This window comes from Chrysemys picta, chromosome 3, assembly GCF_011386835.1.
Source record: "Chrysemys picta bellii isolate R12L10 chromosome 3, ASM1138683v2, whole genome shotgun sequence".
Lineage (NCBI taxonomy): Eukaryota > Metazoa > Chordata > Testudines > Emydidae > Chrysemys > Chrysemys picta.
The window spans coordinates 155,250,516-155,271,704 of record NC_088793.1 but is presented as its reverse complement, the minus strand read 5'-3'; positions in this window follow the sequence as shown (position 1 = coordinate 155,271,704).

Below are 21,189 nucleotides of genomic sequence, written 5' to 3'. Positions count from 1 at the left end.
AAAACATGTTTTTTGCACCACTTAGATCAATGGTGGGGTCACCTTTTCAGGAGGCTGCTCGGCCATTGATGTCCGTAGGCACAAGATAAGCCACCTAGACCACCACATCCCAGGCCTCACCAGAATCACGTTGGGACAGCTGTGGTTCTCCCCAAAACCATTTCTGCACATCTCTGACCTGCACATCTCACTACAGCTTTCCTCCACTTATATAAAATCAAAGGAATACTGGCGTAAAATTGGAGTAACACAGTCAGCTGTGAATCAGGATGATTTATTCTAGCTCGAGAGTTCTTGTTCATCTAGTCCTCTCCTCCCCACAAAATATGTCATCCTTGTTTCTCCATAGCGATGGGCATCAGAGGCCTCTGAGTCTTAGAATAACCAGGAATCCTTTGTGTTATCTGCAATGATGTTTCTTTTGAAGCACAACGCAAAGGAGCGTCAATGCATTTTGGAGGCAGAAATGAGACCAGGGGCTGGGTGGGTTGGTGAATGGGGACAAGCAGGGAACACCAGATCCTCTTTTCACTCAGAGTCCCTAGAATGGGACTTACCTTTTGTCATGCACATGAAGGGGAAGAACTATATCAAGGACATATCTTAGAATTTAATTGAAGGATCCACTTGCTGTTTGGAGCAGAAGGAGAGGGCAGTGGAGATTATCATTGTTTTTATCTCAAAACAATGTGTCCAAACCAAACTTTCACAGCTATTTCCCCTGATAGTTTTTTTCCATTTCCTCTATCTGCAGCACTCCCTCTGGAATGAGTGGTGGAAACAATCCTTGTAGGTCATGAGAAAGGATCACACCTCTAAACATGTTGTTATTCCTGTTTTCCAGCTCAGAGAGCTCAGAAAAGCAGATGATTTAACAAAGCAGGTAGCAGACAACTAATCCAGCTCTCCTGGCAGACTTTCAGCAGGTACAAAGAATTCGTTATAGAGGCTACAGTAGACATTCGTTACAGAACTGCTACAGTAGACATTTTCCCAGCTGAGAATTTCTTGTTGTTCATAATACTTAAACCACTGCAGGTGCTGCAAATAATCATCATCAGCTCATCAAAAAAATCCCCTATTGCATTTTTGTCCAGACTGATTATTCAGCTGTATTCTGCATACATTGCTCTTAGGCAGGTTTATGGGCAATTTGTAATCTCTCATACATTATATAGATAGCTCTTTGAGGCAGGGATCATGTCTACCTCCGTGTTTGTACAGAGTCAAGCACAATTGACCATGATCCTGATCAGGGCCTCTGGGCACTGATAGTAAGATAATAATAATAAAAATATACACACACTCCATACAGTACATAGCTTACTGAGTATATGAAGTCATAGGTACTATCTTGCCCTCTAAAGTCAAGGGAGCAGGGTTTTTGTTCCCAAGATTACACGAGTGGAACTAGTACACTTCAGATCTTTTCCTAGGGTTACCATATTTTGTGCCTCCAAATGGAGGACACGCCACGGGCCCTCGGCCCCGCCCCCAGCCCCGCCCATGCCCCCCGCCCCAACTCCGCCCCCTCCCCAAAGTCTCCGCCCCCTCCCCTGCTTCCCGCAAACATTTAATTCGCGGGAAGCCTGAAGCAGGTAAGGGGGAGTGTGGGGGGAGGAGGCGCGGCCCAGGCTGGCCCCCCGGCGGCTCCAGCCTGGGTCGGCTCGGGCCCTGGGGTGCCGGCCCCGGCTGACCACCCCCGGCCCGCCCAGCACTGCCGGCCCCCAGCGGCCCAGCGCACCCCTCGGCGGCCCGGCCCCGCGACCCCGGCCCCGCGACCCCGGCCCGGCCCCGCACCGGCCCCGGCCAAAGAGTCCCCGGTCGAGCCCTCCCTCCCTCCCGATTTTCCCGGACATGCCCGGCTTTGGGGGATTTCCCCCCGGACAGGGATTTGAGCCCCCAAAAGCCGGACATGTCCGGGAAAATCCGGACGTATGGTAACCCTATCTTTTCCTCTACAGACGGGTCTATGAAATCACAGATGTAAGAGAGACAAAAGACTTATTGAGTTATCCAGCATATGCCCTGCCAATGCAAAATTGTTCCCTTCAGTACACTTACCAGTAGTTTTTCTTCTCAAACATTTAGGGCCATTATGGCTGTATTATTTTCACAATAATGATGTATTTTGTGGAACACATTTAAAAAACATAAAATCTCCATGAAAATGTGAAAATTTGACTTTCTACCATTTTTGCTCACTATGCATGCATTAGAGAGAGGCCTGAAATACAAATATGCTGAGCAATCCATCTCACTGAGGCCTTGCTACACTTGCAGCAGTATGTAGAGTATGTTTAGCTACATGCCATAGTGAAAGGCAGACTATGTCCACATTGCTGTGGGCAGCAGCACGCAGCAGTGAAAGGCTCCGGCAGCTGGGAAAGGCTCCCGTTGGGAGCTACTGGAGCCTTTCCTTGCTGCCTCTCCATTGCCAGAGCCTTTTCCCTCTGCTGGAGTCTTTAACTGAGGCAGGGAAAGGCTCCAGCAGTGGGGAGGCCACGGGATGCCATACTGCTAAAAATGGCAGTGTAGACAGGGGAGGCATGGCTTGGGTGTGTAGCGAGCCACGTAAGGTAAGTAGCCTAAGGTTCTGGTGTCACTTTATTCTACTTGCCTAGGCAGTCCCTCACTGTCCATACTGCAGTTTAGACATGTGCTAGTTGGACATGCAGTGTCTATATTGCACATGCTGCCATAAGTGTAGACCTACCTTGAGACAGAGAGGAGTGGGAGGAGAGGAGGCAGATGAAAGAAGGGTCTTGATTGAAGCCTGCTGTTCCTGCCCTTGAGTTATTTCATACTGAGCCTTACAGGCCACATTGCTGAGTGTAATGTGGGAAGAAGGGAAAAGAAAACACAAGAATGTAGGAGAAAGGGGACCTGCGTTTCCTAAAGCAATAGCACTCTTTGCTTAGAGGAGGGATGACCCCTTTCTTCTACGTGTCTGTATTTTCTTTAACTTCCTCCCCTTTCTGCTCTAGGTGTTCTAATCTGCAGGGCAGATTCCTGGTTTCAGTTGTTTGCTGGAGACTAAACCACTTACAAGGCAGGGAATTGAATAGGTAAAAAACTCAAGGACTTCGGAGAAAGGAAAGCTCCTCTGTTTTCTCTGGATGGCTGGGAGGATAAGAAAGGAGTATTTGGTCCTCTCCCCCCACTTCTCAATAAGTTCTCCCTCAGGTCAGGCAGGTTCTGGATACCCTTTTTGATCGAGACAAACCTCTGGAGACAAACCTGACAGACTTTAAAGTAAGAGTATTTCAGAATAAAGAACCGTGAATGAAAACTAAAGCTAAAGAGTGAATGAAAACTCTTGGGGCCAGATTTACCATTGCACTAGAGATGCTTTGTATTCAGGTAGGTTGGCGTTAGAGCAGACATAATCCTCCCTCCCCCACCCCCCTGCCCTTGGGAATTTTCCCAAATGAAAAGGCTCATGTGTCAGGTGCAGAGGCAGTTCTGGGCCATCTCCACAGCAACCTGAGGCACAGGAGTTATTCTGGGATGGGGCAGAGCAGAGAACGGTGCAGGTGGATCAGAATGGAAGAGCATGTGTTTCAGGGGCAGACTTATGCCCCACTGATTCTGCACCCTGGCAATGTCCCATCAGGGGCAATGAAGCAATGGCACAAGTTTCAACAGCCCTCAGAGCTGCACTCATCTATGGCAGATACTGCACCTGCCTCCATTAGTCTCCAAACAGAGAAGGCACAATCCGTTTCCCTTCTATCCCTCTGCCACTGCATCAATGCATGGACTATACCACCTCTGCTTTCTTTCCGCCATTCTGCAAGGAAGCATTTCTAGTTTGGTTGATACTGGCCATGAAAATAAGTGATTATGATTGCAGTGGTGCCGCGTTACATTTATCATTTTGCTCTATGAGTACTGGTACTATTTTCTGTGGGAAGAAAATAATCTTAGGCCCTGATCCTACAATCTGAGCCGCTGGCACAGAACCCCTGTGCCCTTAGGGTTCTGCATGAGGACAGGGTTGGCACTATCAGATCAAATGGCAGGGGCAGAGCCCAGATCACTAACATGGGGATTGAGAAGAGACCAGAATACCAGTAACAAAACTACCAGCACTCATGCCCATGCAAATGGGTGGGAATCGTGCTGGATATTATTACAAACATTTTCCTTGCTGTTGATTTTCCTGTGATGATGAGATGCAAAGAGCCAAGTTATACACTGGATAAACAATACATTTTTTTTTAAATAATTGATTGGACCTATGACATGTGACAAGAGTCCATCTTGATTAATCAAGGTCTAGAAATAAAGGTTACCCTTGCGGCATTGGTGCTGTGAGATTGTAGCTAATTCCCTAGTGAGAGTTATATACGATATCACAAGGCTACCTGAAAATCCTTCATTGGAGTCTGCCAAATTATTCAGAAACAATTCAGGGAGTTGAGCCAACCCAAGTTTCTGCTGGTTTATGAGCAGACCCTAAGGCATGTGCTTTGCTGCTATACACTGCAATGGATTGAGACTGGCTTTCTGCTATCTATATTTATCATTATCCCCTTAGGAAGTGCTTTGGCAGGATTTTGTAATGAAAACTCTGCCCAGAGCACTCTTTGGCATGCAGTGAGCAGCCTTTAAATAGCACAGTGACATACTGCAATAATTACTGATATTAGCATTTTTCTTTTTATTGTCCTCTATGTCACATTGTCTCCTAATTTATTCCATTGCACTGTGGATGTCATGAGTTCAAGAAAGAAATGGTCCTACTCAAAAGGAAAAGTTCAGATCTGGATTCAGATCCAAACTCTCCTGGAGTTCAGGAGATTTTGGATCCAGGTTTTTGTTTTATCCATTATCAAAACACAGTCCAGTGCCAGTGTTAAGATCCACTTCCAGATCTGAACTTTACCAAAGTTTGGGGGTGTTTGAATATGACATGATGATTTGGACCCATCTATAGTTCAAGGGTATTGATTGAGGTGCAAAAGAAATCAAATATAAAAAAGCCCAAACATAGAATAATTGCAGCAAGACTCTGGATGTGATATGTTTTAAGGCTACATAAGAGTTTCCATTCAAACCCACTGTTTTCAGTTGTTCATAGCTTTCTGAAACTTTCACCAATTGGACTAAAACTTTCTGGTGTCTGACATAGGTACCTTTATTTTATTTTAAAGTTTAAGGAAAAATAGCTCATCTATTTTTGAGTGACAAGAACCTGGGTGTGGGTGGGGTGGAGAGGGGAATACAGCTCTCCAGCTAAAATTGCTGGGAGTAGAAAGGCTAAGTTTGGGCTGGAAATAGGTCTTACTGAGGAGCAGTGTTCTTCCTTGTTCTAAGAGAAATTGGTTTTGATTTGACTGCATACTTAGCCTTTGAAAACGGCATACTGGGCATGTGCTGTAAACTTTTCCCATTAACCCTTTAAATCACATGCCTAAACAAGAACTCTCTGCTCATTCCTGTGTATCTATCACAGCTATATACTAAGGACTTGGTCCAAAGACTGTTGAAGTCAAAAGAAAGATTCCCATTGATTTCAATGGACTTTGAATCAAGTCCTAATCCTTTTGTCCCTTGAATTGCTCCAAACTGACCAGTATCATGGTGCAAACATTTCAGGGAAACACAGTCATACAACAGTCATGCAGTTGTGAAAGTCAGGACCCCAAACAGATATTAGTAACCACTTAACTACTGCTTTACAGGGGAAAGATAACACTATAATCCTTTATACATATTGTGAGAGACAGACATGTTACAGCTGGCTGGCAATTGCTCATTTAGACTCCTATTTCTTATCAGTGATTGTACTATCCTTAAAAGGGTAATTAAGGCCTACTAATATGCAATCTTTAATTCTCTAGTGTGTGGTCTGATTATTACATAACAATGTCTGATATACAATTTTTGCTTATGCTAATAATTTACAGTTCCATAGTGTCAAGCACTTTCCCATAATTAATTTAGGCTCCAAATGCCCTGGTGAAATAGGTTAGTATCACTCGAATTTCACCTCTTTTGTAGAGATATGGAAACTAAGACATAGGGAGATAATTGTTCACCATCATACAGGAAGACCGTGGAAGTGGCCTGGAACAGAATGCCAATGTGTGTCTTGACCACAAGACTTTCCCTTCCTTATTTACCAGCCTTCTATTCTTTATTATAGGGCAGAATTGCAGGAAAAAAATCAATCAAATCCAAAATAGTGAGACTAGAAGAAGGAATCTTACTCTGTAAGGTATGCTTAAAATGACTCAATCCCACACAAATGTGGTGCAGTCTATCATATTTAGCCCTGATTCAATTTTTGCTTCAGTGAACTTTGGGTTCATCGTTGGCTCATGAATCATTCTCATCATTGCAGTCATATTAACTGCAGACATATTCCGTATCTGGCCATATTCACTAAACAGCATGGACAAATAATATTCAGACTATGGGTTGTTGGGAAAACATTCACTTTAATTATTTGTTATATACTAAAGGTCATATGATATTGTTCTGCTCCCTATTTGGATAAATAACTTTATTTATATTTGGAGCGAGGAGAGAAGTGCCCTTCTAAGGGTCACTAGTTAGCAAAGAATAGCGAATAAGGAGTAAGTCGTGTGATGGTTCATTTGCAAACATTTTCAATATCCTTGACATCCTTCTGAATATTCACAAAGAACCAAGAGTATGATACCATAAACAGCAGCACACCACATTTGAGCAGTTTAATTGTAAATCTATGTGAAGGGTTTTTTTTCATTCTACAGCTAGTTTGGATCATGTGCATTAGCGAACGTGCTCAGGAACACTTTCACATGTTATGATTCTTTGGAAAAATGCTGTTCCAAGAAAGCGTCGGATGAAATATGGCAGACCTCCATTAAGTTGATCCTACACTTTTGTAGAGCCACAAAACATCTGTTAGCATATACCGATGCACATTTTCCAAGCATCATTCTCTAGCTTGTCATCAAAGCCTCCCCGAGACTACTACTTTGCCACAGAGCTATGCACTTACAGAGCAGTATCTGAATTCGTAACAGGACAGGAATCTACCAAATATATCATCACCAGCAAACAATGAAGTAGATATGTAGATTTTTTTCCCCACTCACCCTCTTTTAAACTAATTCCATGGCTTCCCTGACACTGGGCCCAGGCTATTTATGTCTGAAAGAGCTGCTCACTGGGCAATGAACACTAACTTCTCAGGAGATTTTTTTCTGTAAGCAATAATTAAACATGATCCTCCATTAACTCCCTGTACATACGTGGTGCATTAGCAGTAACCAGTTTTGATACCCAAATGCAATTGAGTGAGGCAAGACTTAAATATTAGCATCATAGGAGATATTTTGCATGGCGACTTATGTGACCCTGCTTGGCACTGTCAGTAACCTTGGTGATAATATTTTCAGTGGGCCAAATCATGAAGTCCTTACTCAGGAGGACCATATCTTGACTCCAGTGCTTGGTGTTGATGCCCATTGACCTAATGTGAATGCTGCCTGAGTGAGAAGTCAGTAAGAGGACTATAGGATTGTGCCCTTATTATGGTTATAGAATTAAGTGTATGCGGAAGTCTTCTGGTTGAAAACTCACTGCCAAATGTTTATGTTCTAGGCAAAGAGGACATGTGAGTCATAACATCTTTCTCTTCTTTGACTTGCAAGACTCCTTCATTTGTCTGCTGGTCAAGGTAACTGCTGCTGTAAGTGAGCGCAATCCTATTGAAGTCAATGAAACCTGCTCACACCAGAGATTAATGTGGTCCAGTTTTTCTATTTTGTAATGGTTGTTATTCAGTATCAAACCTCTCTGGCAGCTGTATTGACTGAATGTACTGAAGAGGTCACAGGACAAACTGAGGATCAAAGTGTGACACTGTCAACTGTCTAGCAAGGACTTTTCCTAGCATAACTTCAGGCATGCATGGAGGGAGGCGGGATTTGGTGGCATAGTTCCTAAGTCAGTCACCTGAGTTTAAATATCATCTTAGGAAACCTCATTTGTTGAACTCATCCTAGTCCTTATTTGACAAAAAACGGTCATAATTCAGCATGACTGGTGGTCTCTGCTGAAAACAGGGAATGTGACAGATCAAGACTCAAGGTATTAGCAAAGCTGAATGGGAATCCTGGCGGGATCTGTATCCAGGAACAAGCCTCAGTCCTGACCTGCTAATTAGCACAGCTATGCATAGAAGTTTGCAGAGCACCTGTCTGCATGGTGCCTGGCCTTTTCCAGGGTGACTAGTCCTCCAGTCTCCTGGGCATGTCATTTACTTATGAAATAACAGACTTTGGAGAGGGCAGATTATAGGCATCTAATTTCCATTTCCCCTATCCAACCACTTCATTAATGGTTAGGACTGGACTATGGGGCAGCCTTCTTCTGTCTCATACACAAGGACTGGATCTTTAAGCAGCTAGTACATTGTTTTTCCTCATAGAGTGGATGGAAGCAGCAAATGACAGTTAGATGGAAGAGACTAGTTTCCGCCTTGTGTGCCAACATTGGCGTGAGAAGGATGTAATAATAATAATAATAATAATGGTTTTCACCAAGCATGCAGAGAGGTAACCCCCAGTCCGCCTCAGGAAAAGCAGTGCTAGGGGCTGAGATTCCATTGGCAGTGGCAATACACTGCAGGGCCTTTATGAACTGTAGCTTCCCCTTTTCTGGTCAGTCCTGTTTATGAACCTCTCGTTGTTTCGGACAGTGGCATGTAAAGTATGCGATTACACTGAGTTTCTGGATCTCGACTCCCTCAGCTGCCGCAAGAGTCATTCCACGTCAGGTGCACCATGTACACTGATAGGGGAGGGTGATCCGGTCAGGATCATGGAGAGGCACTAAGCAGATCTATAGACATAGCAACCTATCCTACTTGCATTTTTGTGTTGGTTAGGTTAACAGGGTTTTCTAGATATGCTACATTTCATATTACATTGTTTTTCCACCACTGGTTTCAAATTATACTGCTGTTCCCTAGAAGCTCATAAAGCTCCCTTTAAAAGCTCATAAAATTTCACCTATATATGTTTATTGCCCTCAGTATTTGACCTAAACTCATTTGGTTTTGCTATATTTACCATTGGTGAACTTTACTCTCTCTTTCACTGTACAACCTTTTCAAAAAAAAAAAAAAAAAACACAGTAAATTCTCCTTTCACTTGCCTTATTGAACTCTGCTTTCTTATGGAAACCAGAAAAATAACCAGAACCTTCTTCTGTCACTAGAAGCCTGGCCCCGATGGTAGAAATCTGTCTCACAAGGAGCAATGAGGCAACCTTAAAAGGTTCTGAGATTGGTTTTGGTGTCAGACGGGCATCCAAAAATGGAGGCTCCTCTGAAACTCCTAGTTCTGAAAAATAGGACTCGACTTCCTATGGCCTTGTCTAGATTAGGAAAAGAAGTCTGACACCATGTTAGCCAACAAGAGGTCAGACATGATTTTGCCTCTAGTGCAGAAAGAAGTTAACACCTGCTGATGGTAACACTTGTTAGAATGTCATAAATTCCATCTCCATTAAGGGCATTCTTTTTTCCCGATCTAGACAAGACTGGTAAAAATGCTTTTGATCTCTAGCATTTTGATTTCCTTTTGTGGCTGAAACATGAAGTGAAGCAACAATTTTGAAGCTCCAAAAATATTTGGATTCGTGTTTCATTACAGAGATGACTAGATATTTTTTATTTTTATATTTTTGCTGGAGAGAGATGGAATTTCGTTTAAGGTGGTGCTTACTTTTCCCTCCTCAGCACTAATGCACATATCTAGTGCAGTGATTCCCAACCATTGCTATATCAACCAGGGCTGGCACTTCTGTTTTTGTGATTAATTTCCCCTGCTGTTTTAACGGTGAGTCTTTGTGCTGGGCTGTGATGAGCTAATACCGTGTGATGCTTTGCATTTAATTGGGAGTCATTGAATTGGTAGAGGATGCTCTTGTGAGTTTGAAAAAAAAATCACTATGGTTAGAGTACAAATGATTGAATGGGAAAAGGCAGGTCCTGACTGACATAAAAATAGTGCAGTTCCCCAATATGTTGGAAACAAGTGTTGGGCTTCAACCAAACCCCCAGATCTGAACATCTCTGAAGCTCAGAGGTGGGTATGGATTGAAATCTGAACTCAGTTCAGATTCTAATTGTGCAGGATTTATATGGGACCAAAGAAAATCCCCAGATTCCAACTACTCCTAAAACATGGGAAGTCTTAAATCCAGATTCCGATCTGAATTTTGCAGCCTGGTTCTCTCTCCACTGGAAGCAATGGTCTTTCAAATTTCACCTCGAAATGTGCTGCTTCTTCAAAGCTTCTAAACACTAACCTACCTCACATATTTTAAAGCAGGAGCGGGATAAAACATTCCTGTGGAACCTTCCTTTTATTTTCTCCTGTGTCTTATGTAGCAGACCGTGCTTGAGGTAGCTTGTTAACTGAAGTCCCTTCTGCTCATTGACTGTTCCAAACATCCCATGATCCGCTTAGGAATGAGTTGAATTAACCCCGGTGCCTGTATCCCCAGAAGTCTTTATACAGCTCCAGTATGAACACAGCAGCGCAAGTATTATTTCACAGTAGTACCAGCGCTCACTCAAGATAGGCTCACTCAAGAGAAGTAATCTGAGTGCAAATAACTTGAATTTACTCTGCAATGAAGACATACTGTAAGACCTGTACTACTTGAGCTTAAGGAGATCTCCTAGTAGTACTGCTAGGCCCCTTATCTCTTTAGACTGCAGAGAAAGTGAAAGAAAGAAAGAAAGAAAGAAAGAAAGAAAGAAAGAAAGAAAGAAAGAAAGAGCAAGCACCCGTGCTCTACAGTTGCATTACTGGTATCTTTGCCTTGTAAAGCACACTAGTATTCCTTGAATAGGAAAGACATTTTAGAAAATCTGATTCTAGTCTCTCCATTCACTTTGTTGTTCCATTCCTCCTCTCTTTATTCTCAGCTATTTTCCATTTGGGAATGATGTGAATGTGTAACAGTGGGGAAACAATTGCTTGGATAACCAGAGTTGCTTAGATACAAAAGTGCTCTTCCTTTCACTGTCTGAAATCACCTTTGGATAACAAAAACCTTCTCCCCGCTCCTCTCAGTGGAAACTTCTTTGACAAGTTTAGGTTAATAAAGTCTATGTGATAGATCACTTATCTGCCACATTCCTATTTCCTATGCACTTCCCTGTCTTCACAGCTGCCCTGACTTAAGACTGATGATAGCCTCTAATAGCCTCTAATGCTGCAGCAGCTCAAGAGTACTGCTTGGAGCATGTGCATATTGTTGCCAGTAATTAGGGCTGGGATCTTGTGATTTTCCTGAGGGGAAGGTCAGTGGCCATAGGCTTACATGCAGGCAGCTAACTCACATTGCAATATAGAAACAGAACTTAGGACCATAACATCAGAGAAATGTAGGGATCTCAAAACCTCACCTAGTCCATCCCCGTGCACTGAGATTAAATATACCTATTCTAGACCATCTAGGGTGACCAGATGTCCCTATTTTGGGGCTTTTTCTTATATAGGCTCCTATTACCCTCCACCCCCTGTCCCAATTTTTCACACTTGCTGTCTGGTCATGTGTCTGTCATTCATTCCTGTTCCATAGACCTCAAGTAGTGGCAGGAGCAAGAAAGGCCTTTAAAATAGAGCTTACCCAGGAACGGACTGGAGGACAGTTTCAAACTAATAATAGTCTTATATTTGTAGAACACTTTGCAGCCTGAAGAGCCTCAAAGCACTTCACAGGCTCTATTCAAACAGTGCCACTAAAACACAGCCACCTCTGGGTTTGAGGGTGGCACGGAGCCACTGCACAACAGTGTGGGCCCGGCCCACCGACAGGGGGGAAAGGGGACAATTGCCCAGGCACCTGAGCAATTTAAAAGAGCCCAGGGGCCCCCAGCTGCCGCCGCTGCTGCAATAGCAAAGGCGGCAGCCAGGGCCATTTTAAATTGCCTGGGCGGGCCACAGGGCTCCAAGATGCGGACGGGTTGGTACCGGCGGCAGCGAAGGCAGCCAGGCGGGCATGTGGAAACCCTGGCTGTGCCCATTAACTGTTCTGCCCTGGGGCCCAGAATTGCTATCGGTGGGCCTGGTGTTGGCTGTAGCAGAAAGAACACCTACTGTTATAAAACATGGAGTGCTCTGAAGGGCTAAGTTCTCATGGTCTCTCTGGATGCTACTGGTGTAAACTTTGCTGGAGAGCTGCAGGCAGTGTTTGGTCAGAAGGGGCTGTGGCTAAGGCAGGTCAAAAAGGTTTGGAAAAAAACTGTCCCTGGTTTTTGTAGCAACTGTTCAAAATGCAGAGTGAAATCCTCTGGGGTAGTGCCACACATGATTTCTATCTCCACAGGGCCCTGTTCTAAAGAAAGGAGATTGGTATCGAGAAGAAACTGAATGTTGTGAGACTTGTGAGCTGGCTGGTTTGGGGCTGCCCCGCTGTGGAAGCTGCAAAAGAGAAGGAAGCGCAGAGATGCCATTGCTCTCCTCTGTTGGGAGTGTCTGATCCTCATGAACAGCACCACATGGACAAAAACCACGAGGAGTCCGGTGGCACCTTAAAGGCTAACAGATTTATTTGGGCATAAGCTTTTGTGGGTAAAAAACCCACTTCTTCAGGTGCCACCAGACTCCTTGTTTTTGTGGATACAGACTAACACGGCTACCTCTGGAAACTTAGGCTAGGTCCACACTACCGGCCTGATTCGGCAGGTAGAGATCAATCTTCTGGGATCGATTTATCGCGTCTCATCTGGACACGATAAATCGATCCCAGAAGCGCTCCCCCGTCGACTGCGGAACTCCTACTTGCTGAGAGGAGGAAGCGCTGTCGATGGGGGAGCTTGCCTGCACCGCGTGGACCCGGAGTAAGTAAACTTAGTTCAATCTAGGAAACGTCAACTTCAGCTACGCTATTCTCGTAGCTGAAGTTGCGTTTCCTAGATCGATCCCCCGCCCCAGTGTGGACCAAGCCTTAGCTACATGAACATTAACTCAGCACCCCAGGAGGTGATGTGCCACAGAACAAAGTCACAGCAGATCACTGCTCGTAGGGACAGGAGTGGGAACAGAGCTATGAGGGACATCAGCCTATACCCAGGAGACAAAATTACTTCAAATTATTCCAGTAACACTTCCACACCTCCTCTCAGCACCTCTCACTGTGACACCCAGCCCCAGCTCCCCTCCCGCATCCCTGCCTCCTCCCATCCCCCTCACTGTGATACTGACCCCTCCATCTCTCATCCCCCTTACTAGAACAGTGATGCCCTGCCCCACCATTAGCTTTTCCTTCACTGGAACTAGTTTGCACCTTTCCTGCTTTTACACCTCATCTCCCCTTTTATTCCCTCACTATTTCTGCTGTGTCTTTCCCTTCTGTGGTCAGAAGGCTCCATAGCCCTGAGCTCCGCCGAGCCCTTCTCTCTTGGATGCTGTCTATAGACAAACTGTATGGCATTATAGCTTAATAGGGTAGAGCTGCTGGAGGCCTATTTGAATTCTGCACGTGTCCAATACGCACAGCATGTCATTTCTTACACTGCTCACTTTGCTTGTGATAGAGGCTTTTCATTTCAAGCAACTGATCATTTAACACATGTTGTTAAATCCGTCCCTGTATGAAAGGGGGACCGTTAAAACGCCGGGCCCTGAAAACTGTGGGGGATGACTGCTTCACAATATGACATCTGATTTGGCTGCTTTTATTTTTCTTTCCCTCCTTTCGTTTTCAGTCCCAAAATGGGAAATGGGAGAAATGACCAAGAATGAATTCTGAGAAACAGGAAGTCATTTTCCAACTGGTGCTGTCACTGTAACATGTTACACTTTATAATAAACAGGCTAGCAGAAGAAAACAGGCACCTTTCTTGAGCATGTTTCTGAAGCAGAGATGGGCCTAACTCAAAACCCCCAGACCTCAGCATGCCAAAATGCTTGAAAATGCTTGAAATCCAAACACAGATCTGGATTTTTCTAATGTCCTCTATCGTTCCAAGGGGGCTGAACCAAAACTCCAGGCTTAAACAGCCCCAAACTTTGGAGTGTTCAAAATCTGGATCCAAATTCTGTAGCTTGGGGCCATCTCTGTTTAAAGTAAAGGATAAAGCCCTTCTCATTTGATTCTGTTTTTTCTTGGTATCACACCATCCAACACTTGCAGACATAGATTAAGATAAAGAATAGCAGCTCATGCAGAAATTTCTCATGTTACCTTACGTGGTCTAGTTAGTTTGAAAATGGGTTAGCAGTTTTAGATTGCTAAGCAAGAACAAGATAATAGCGTCAGCCACATCTTAGCAGAAATTTTCTTTGTCAATCTCCTCCACTCACATTCGCGATCACATGAACCTACCCCCAACCTATTTGCAATCATGGGAGCACATGCTCCATTTCATTTGTATAAACCACTTTCCGTGCCATTTGTAATCGCATAACACGTCTGTGGGCAACTTCAACAATTGCTTACAATGGAAAAGTGTTCATGTATTATTTTTATGGGTTTAATTTTTGGGGGGGCTGTCATTTTTGGACACCCAACAAGAGAGTTCTGAAAGGGGCCTGATTTTCAATGGATGGGTGCCCAGCACTTTCTGGAAATTGTCCCTTTAGGGTGTCTGAATGTAGACTCCAAAAAATTGAGGAACTCAAAATTTCTAGTCCCTTTTGACAATGTAGACTGTTCATTTTATAATGCAAACGGTGTTTGAAATACCTTGGGTTTTGCCTCTTTTAAGAATAGAGTGGAAAAGAGTAATACTTCTAAAACCACTATATAGCAATTGTTGTCAAATCTTAACTTTTTAAAGGTGACCCACAAAGGGGGAAAATATATTGGGCTTGTGCTCCCCATTCCCTTTAGAAATTATTTACAATGAAGTTCTGCAAGTGTAATTTCTATTTTTTTTTCAACTTTTTTTAAACTATCAAAAATTCAGGTCTTGTCTCTCAGCTCGGAAAGATTCTATGACAATTGCAGAACTAGCAGAATGATGACATAAAACAGCTAAACTAAGAAATTGGGACGGGACGTGATTTTTGTCACTTTTGCTTAAAACACTTTGGGTTTTGTTTGGTTTAGTTAGCAACTTTTTGACTCAAATGTCTAATGAACATTTGGGGGAAAGGACATCTTTGGTAAAGATTCAATTTACCTGTCCCTTCTATTGAAGTGCACGAATTCATAATAAACTTAACTCCAAAAGTGTTCCAACAAAATCATGGAATGACACACTTGATATTCCTAATATTTCTAAGGCTAAAATCAAGCAGGAAAGAAATACACAAAAACATTTAGACCTTCTTTATAAATAATAAAGAAACACAAAAGGCCGCAAGTCCAGTCTTTGCATGTCATCTTTAATGGCAGTCCCTAGATTTCTGCTATTTTTTTCTCCCTTGGTTGCAAATGCAACAATTTTTTTTTCTTTTTTTTCCCCGCAAGCTAACCAACTTTAGAAGCCTCTTCCCTTTTAGGAGACAGGTATTAATGACTGCGGATTTGGGGAGGAGAAGGGAAATCAAATATGTGGCTTATCGGAACGACAGTCAGTTCTGTTGCTGTGCACTCTGATGGGGTTATCATGCACTCACTCACTCACTCACTGAACATTGCCATGCCGCTGACATCCTACTGCCTCTATTAGTAATGGCTGTTGCCATGGCCACCGAGTGATGAATCTCTTTTTGAGTCTGGTATATGAATCTCTCCCAACAAAGTTGGGCTCAGACCTGTAACGCTGGCTATTTTTAGCCACATGCTGCATAATGTAGGAGCTGATGAACATTCACAGGTCTTCATTAGTCAGCCGTTTCCAGCTGAAAGGAGGTGGCGTTTATCCGGAGCAAGGTTAAATAAGAACAAAATGGGAGAGCAGGAGCCATCAATAAGGCCGGGGACAGGAGCTCAATGAGGGTATCCACTTGATGCACCTTCAATTGAAGGGCTCAAGCTTGGCTCTGCTGAAATCAATGAGAGTTTTGCCACCGGCTTCAAGTAGATCAGAATGTAGCCCAATGCAAAGGAAAGGAATCAGCTCCTTCAAACCATAGTGTCAAACCCCATTAGGGTTAACCCTATTCTTTGGAGATAGATAAACTGAGCCCCATGTAGTTTGGGGGTGGGTGTCTGTCTGTCTGTCTGTTTGCTGAGCCCTTATAAAACAAAGACATTTAAACCATGCAGGACACAACTTTTAAGAGTAGGGGTTCTCTCCAACCGTTCCCCTCTCTACCTTTCCCTGCACCTTAGAGATGGCTGCATTTCAATACCGTTGTATGGTTGGGAAAGTGCTTTGGGTTCTGTTCTTGTCCACAAAGTTAGATGAACTTGAAGAATCTCTCCCTGCACTTCCCCCTTCTCCTGCCCAGCTTCCTGACGATTACGTCCCAGAGCGCAGGCTGTTTGGGGAGCAGCTGTTCTTTTCCTTGTGTGGCATTACATATGTGCATCATGACACAGCCTGATATCACAAAGCCAGACATGAACATGAGGTGCTGGGAGTTGATTGAGCCGTCTCCACTGTGACTGTTTTGGGCTGGGGGGAAGGGCGTAGGATTTCCTTGCTCCCACACGTCCTTCTCCCAGTCCTTGTTTTATGCTAGTGTTGTGTCTGATGTGCAAAATTCTGATCCAGACAGGGAGGCAGATCTTCAATGGTGTAAATGATCATAGGTTCATTTCAGTCAGTGGAGCACTGGAAAATTTATAGAAGCTTAAGATCTGAGATCTAAAACACTTCATGGTTCAGAGGGTTTGTATTGCCCATAGGCAACCAGCTACAAAATTCAGATCCAGATCTAGGTTCAGATTCTGAACGTGCCCCAAAGGTCAGGCTTGTCTGGCTCTGAGGCTATAGCTCAGGCATATTTCTAGTTTATTTGTTGACACCTCTGGGAAATTTTCACTAATGGAGGATGGGAGCTGGTTTCTGATCTCACCATTGAAGCTGTCTCCTCCACCTACCAGAAGGGTGAGGTACTGGCTCAGAAATCTCAGAAACATCAAATGTAACAACTTTGTTTCTTGTAAATTTCAGTTTATACATGGCGAAAAATTTCTGCATCTGGGCAGCTAAGCCGGACTGACGGCAGCTGCCTTTCTCTCTTACTTCAGCAGAAAGTGTAAAGGCAACACAATACATTAATGTGACCATTTGGAGTGACAGTTCAGATCTGGATGCTCAGACCCAGCAAGGCAGCATTTGCCATTTGTGTAACTACTACACTCAGTCTAGAAATGCAAAAGTTCCTGAAATCAATGCTGCTATAGGTCAATCAGTACATAAGAGGTGGCTCATCCTAACCCAGAGGAATGGGAAAATTTAATTATTCTCCTGATTTTTATGGTGAAGCACAGTTTGTGGGGTATATATTCATGGCCCCTTCCCTGGCACCACAGGAAAAGAACCAGCCCCACTCATTTTGGCTTTATGTTCCCGGTTGGAAGCTGATGCCTATGACAGAGCATAAAGACAGTGGCCATTCAAGCAACTTACTCCCTTCTCCATGCCTCCTGGCCATCGTGCAGCATAGATACAGCAAAATGACATTTATGTGGCCTTGAGACAGATGTGCTATGTCCTGCTTTCCTCCTGCTGTACCACTACAGAAAGCAAGCTCAGTAAGGAGTGGGGTGCCCTGTAGGGCACCTGTGGTGTTAAATATCTATAGCGAGGTCTTTTCACAAACTCTGTGCTTAAGAGCCCGCATGGCTGGATTTTCTTCTGATCCATTAGAGGCCTGATCTTCAGCTGGTGTACATGAATGTAGCTCCATTGAAGTCAAAGGACTTATACCAATTTACGCCGACTGCAGAATTGGTCCTAGAAGTGACATTGTCACAGGCACTTTGTTTTATTCTGTCTTTTGCCAGTGGCTAAATTAAATCCAGGTGAGGGTTTAAATTAAGACATTCTCATTTAGATTGAAGGGAATTTGTGTGTAGGAATAAAGGAACCAGCATGCCGGATTACACCAGGGGTCCATTTCATTCAGTGTCCCATCTCTAGCAGTGGCCAGCCAGCATCAAATGTTTTAAAAGAGCGTGTAAGAAACCCTAAAGCAGGCAATTATGGAACAACCTGCCTGTAGGAGAAGTTTCCTCCTAATCCCAGCCCTGAGTGGTTGGTTTATGTCCTGAAGGACAAGGGTTTATAATCCCTTTAATGTTTTTGCTCTAAATAATGTAGCTGAAGCTGTATTCCTTCTTTACACTCTGACTCCGTGAGCCAATTCAGAGGTAAGGTATAAAGGGGGGTGCAAATTACATATTGGGGAGTTGAGTGTGAATCTCAAGCGAGTAAGTCAGTCCATTGAGTCTAGTCTAAAGGAGTCTAGTGGCTTGTCCATACTTGAAATGCTACAACAGCACGGGTGCAGCACTTCAGTGTACATACAACTTACACCGATGGGAGGATTCTCCTGTTGGTTTAGTTAATCCATCTTCCCCAGAGGCAATAGCTAGGTTGATGGAAGAATTCTTCCATTGGCTACCAATGTCTACATGGGGAATTAGGTCAGTTGAACTATGTCGCTCAGGGGAGTGCATTTTGCACATCTCCGAGTTATACCAACCTAATTTTCTAGTGTAGAAACAGGCATCTACATTAGAGTAACATACACATTCAGAGGGCTGGAAGAAAATGTAAGTCACACACCAACACAACTCTCTCTAGCTCCACTTAAGGTATTCTGTCCCCACACCCAGCTCAGTCCTTGGCCTCTCTACTGAGGCTATCATGAATGGTGGCAATTAAATGGTCATTTTTGTGTTGTAGTCATCTGTCCAGTAGGAACCACACTGAGAGCATCGAGATTATTTCATACAAGCCACTAACCAGCCATTATCAGATGGTCCTGACTTCCAGCCATTACCAGCAGGGCCAAATTCAAAACAACGACCTCCACTAGAAATGAGACTTTCTATCTGTGATAATGTCCAGCTTCTACTGACACAGGGCAGGTGTAAATCAGCCGCCTACTAGTCAGCAGTGTTACAACATGTTATGTTCCCACTCCTGATGATCTGCAGTTGAACCAGTGACCTAGAGGAGAAAGGCATCCCAGCCCATAGCAATCCCTTGAACCATCTACTGTACTCCCGTTAAGCACTGTATGTGTGTGTTTATGTGCAGAAACCCAGCTCTGACTTGCGTTTAACTGTACTGCAACTCAGTTCCTGAGACCTCCCGCTCACTTTGGGCTCTGGCTAGGAATGTACACACAGCAAAGGAGGGTCTAATAGCTGTATTCAGGGGGTTGACAAATTTGGAATGGAGCCTTCACTACTGCATGTTGCAAATGTTTGTTTATCTTCCTGCTTCCTCTCCCAAACAACTCTTCCCAGCTGGGCCTTAAATAAAGGAACAATAGCTGCATATTTTTATGATCTATCTGTGAATCACTGGTGACTAGTTTTTCCATCTTGTCACCTGAATCCTTTCTTGTGAAGAGATTTGGGTTTTTTTAGAAAGAGACCCTACAGAGGAGTTTAAGCTAAAATATACATTGTTTATAAAGGTGTCTTAGCGATTAAGCAACAAAACGAGCCAATTTTTCAGAAGTCGGGAGTGCCTAACAAGTTCAGTTGCAGTTGATGGGACGTCTGTGTGCTGAGTACCTCTGAAAAATCAGGTCCAATAGGAATTTTAAATTGTGTTCTATGCAACAGCATGCACATCTGGATTTTAAACATCTCACAGTGCAGGGGCAGTTGGCTACTTGGGAGTGGGGGAGGAAGTTCAGCCTGTTAGAAAGATTGGGGGCACCTGTGCCATTCTGATCCAGGTTCTGATTTCCAGCACCCAAAGCCTGTGCAGTGATTGGATTTGGGATCCTATCCAACTCCACTGAAGTCCATTGACTCAAGTGCCAGCTGGAATGTGCCCCACTCTGGTTCCATCTCACAGTGACTCCATTTTTTTTCATAATTTCCTTTTTTAAATGTCAAACGGATTTTTGACCACTGTTTGTTTTCTCCGCCAGCACAGCATCCTCCAGCACATTACACAGAGAAATTCAAGGGCTGTCAGAACCATATGGTAGGTAAAAGTTTGGTGCAACAAGTGAGCTTTACGCTCACTAAGACCCACAAACTGATGATGCAAATCTGTAACCTAAATATAGTGTGCAGCAAAAAGTCCCTGTTCGAGCATGCAATAAGAGACCTCAGGGGATGTCAGATGCAGTTACAGCACAACCACAGCACAGACGCACAGGAGCACAATCAAAGGCAAACAGAGAGAGTGCAATGAGCTTTCTGGCCCAAATCTGTTCTATTCAGGCCCATCTCTCTCACCCCCCATCCTGTGAGATCTGAGCACCTTCATTAAAACCAAGAAGTCTCTAGCAAAGGCTGACAGGAATAAACATGTAGTAACTAGATCAGAACTTTTGTCCCTTATCTACGGACAGATCCAGAACAGAAGATGTAGCCCAGGGCAGTGGGGCAAAGGGAATTTTAAGCCACTTTTGTGCTTCTCAGGGTATGTCTACACTGAAATCAAAGGTGTGACTGTAGCATGTATAGACATTCTCAAGCTGCTTTGATCTAGCAGCTCAAATAACAAGAGCAGTGAAGCCACTGCAGCATGGGCTAGCTGCTGGAGTACATACCCAGGGTCCTGGATGGGATTGTACAGCCCATGCTGCCAGGGCCGGCTCCAGGCACCAGCCTTCCAAGCAGGTGCTTGGGGCGGCAATCTGCAAGGGGCAGCAGTCCATGTGTTTTTGCCCCCAAGCAGCGTGCCGAATTGCCGCCGTGGACGGCGGGGGCAGTCCATGCGCCATTAGGGCGGCACACGCGTTTCTGCGGCAGTGGCAATTCGGCGGCAGCTTCTGTCTTCTGGCTGAAGACAGAAGCTGCGGCCGAATTGCCGCTGCCACGGAAACGCACGTGCTGCCCTAAGGGCACACGGACTGCCCCCGCCGTCCGCGGCGGCAATTCGGCACACTGCTTGGGGCGGCAAAAACAGTAGAGCCGGCCCTGCATGCTGCCACAGTGTCACTGCTATTTTTATTTGAGCTAGCAAGTGCAGGTTATGTCAACATGTGCTGCAGTCACACCTCTGATTGCAGTGCAGACATACCCTCAGCTTCCAGGCTGCTATTCGGGCCAAAACAATCCTGGACATAACCTAAAGCAGTCCCAGGGGTTGGTTTAGCTTAGAATAACCTCCTCAGGGCTGCCTATGGG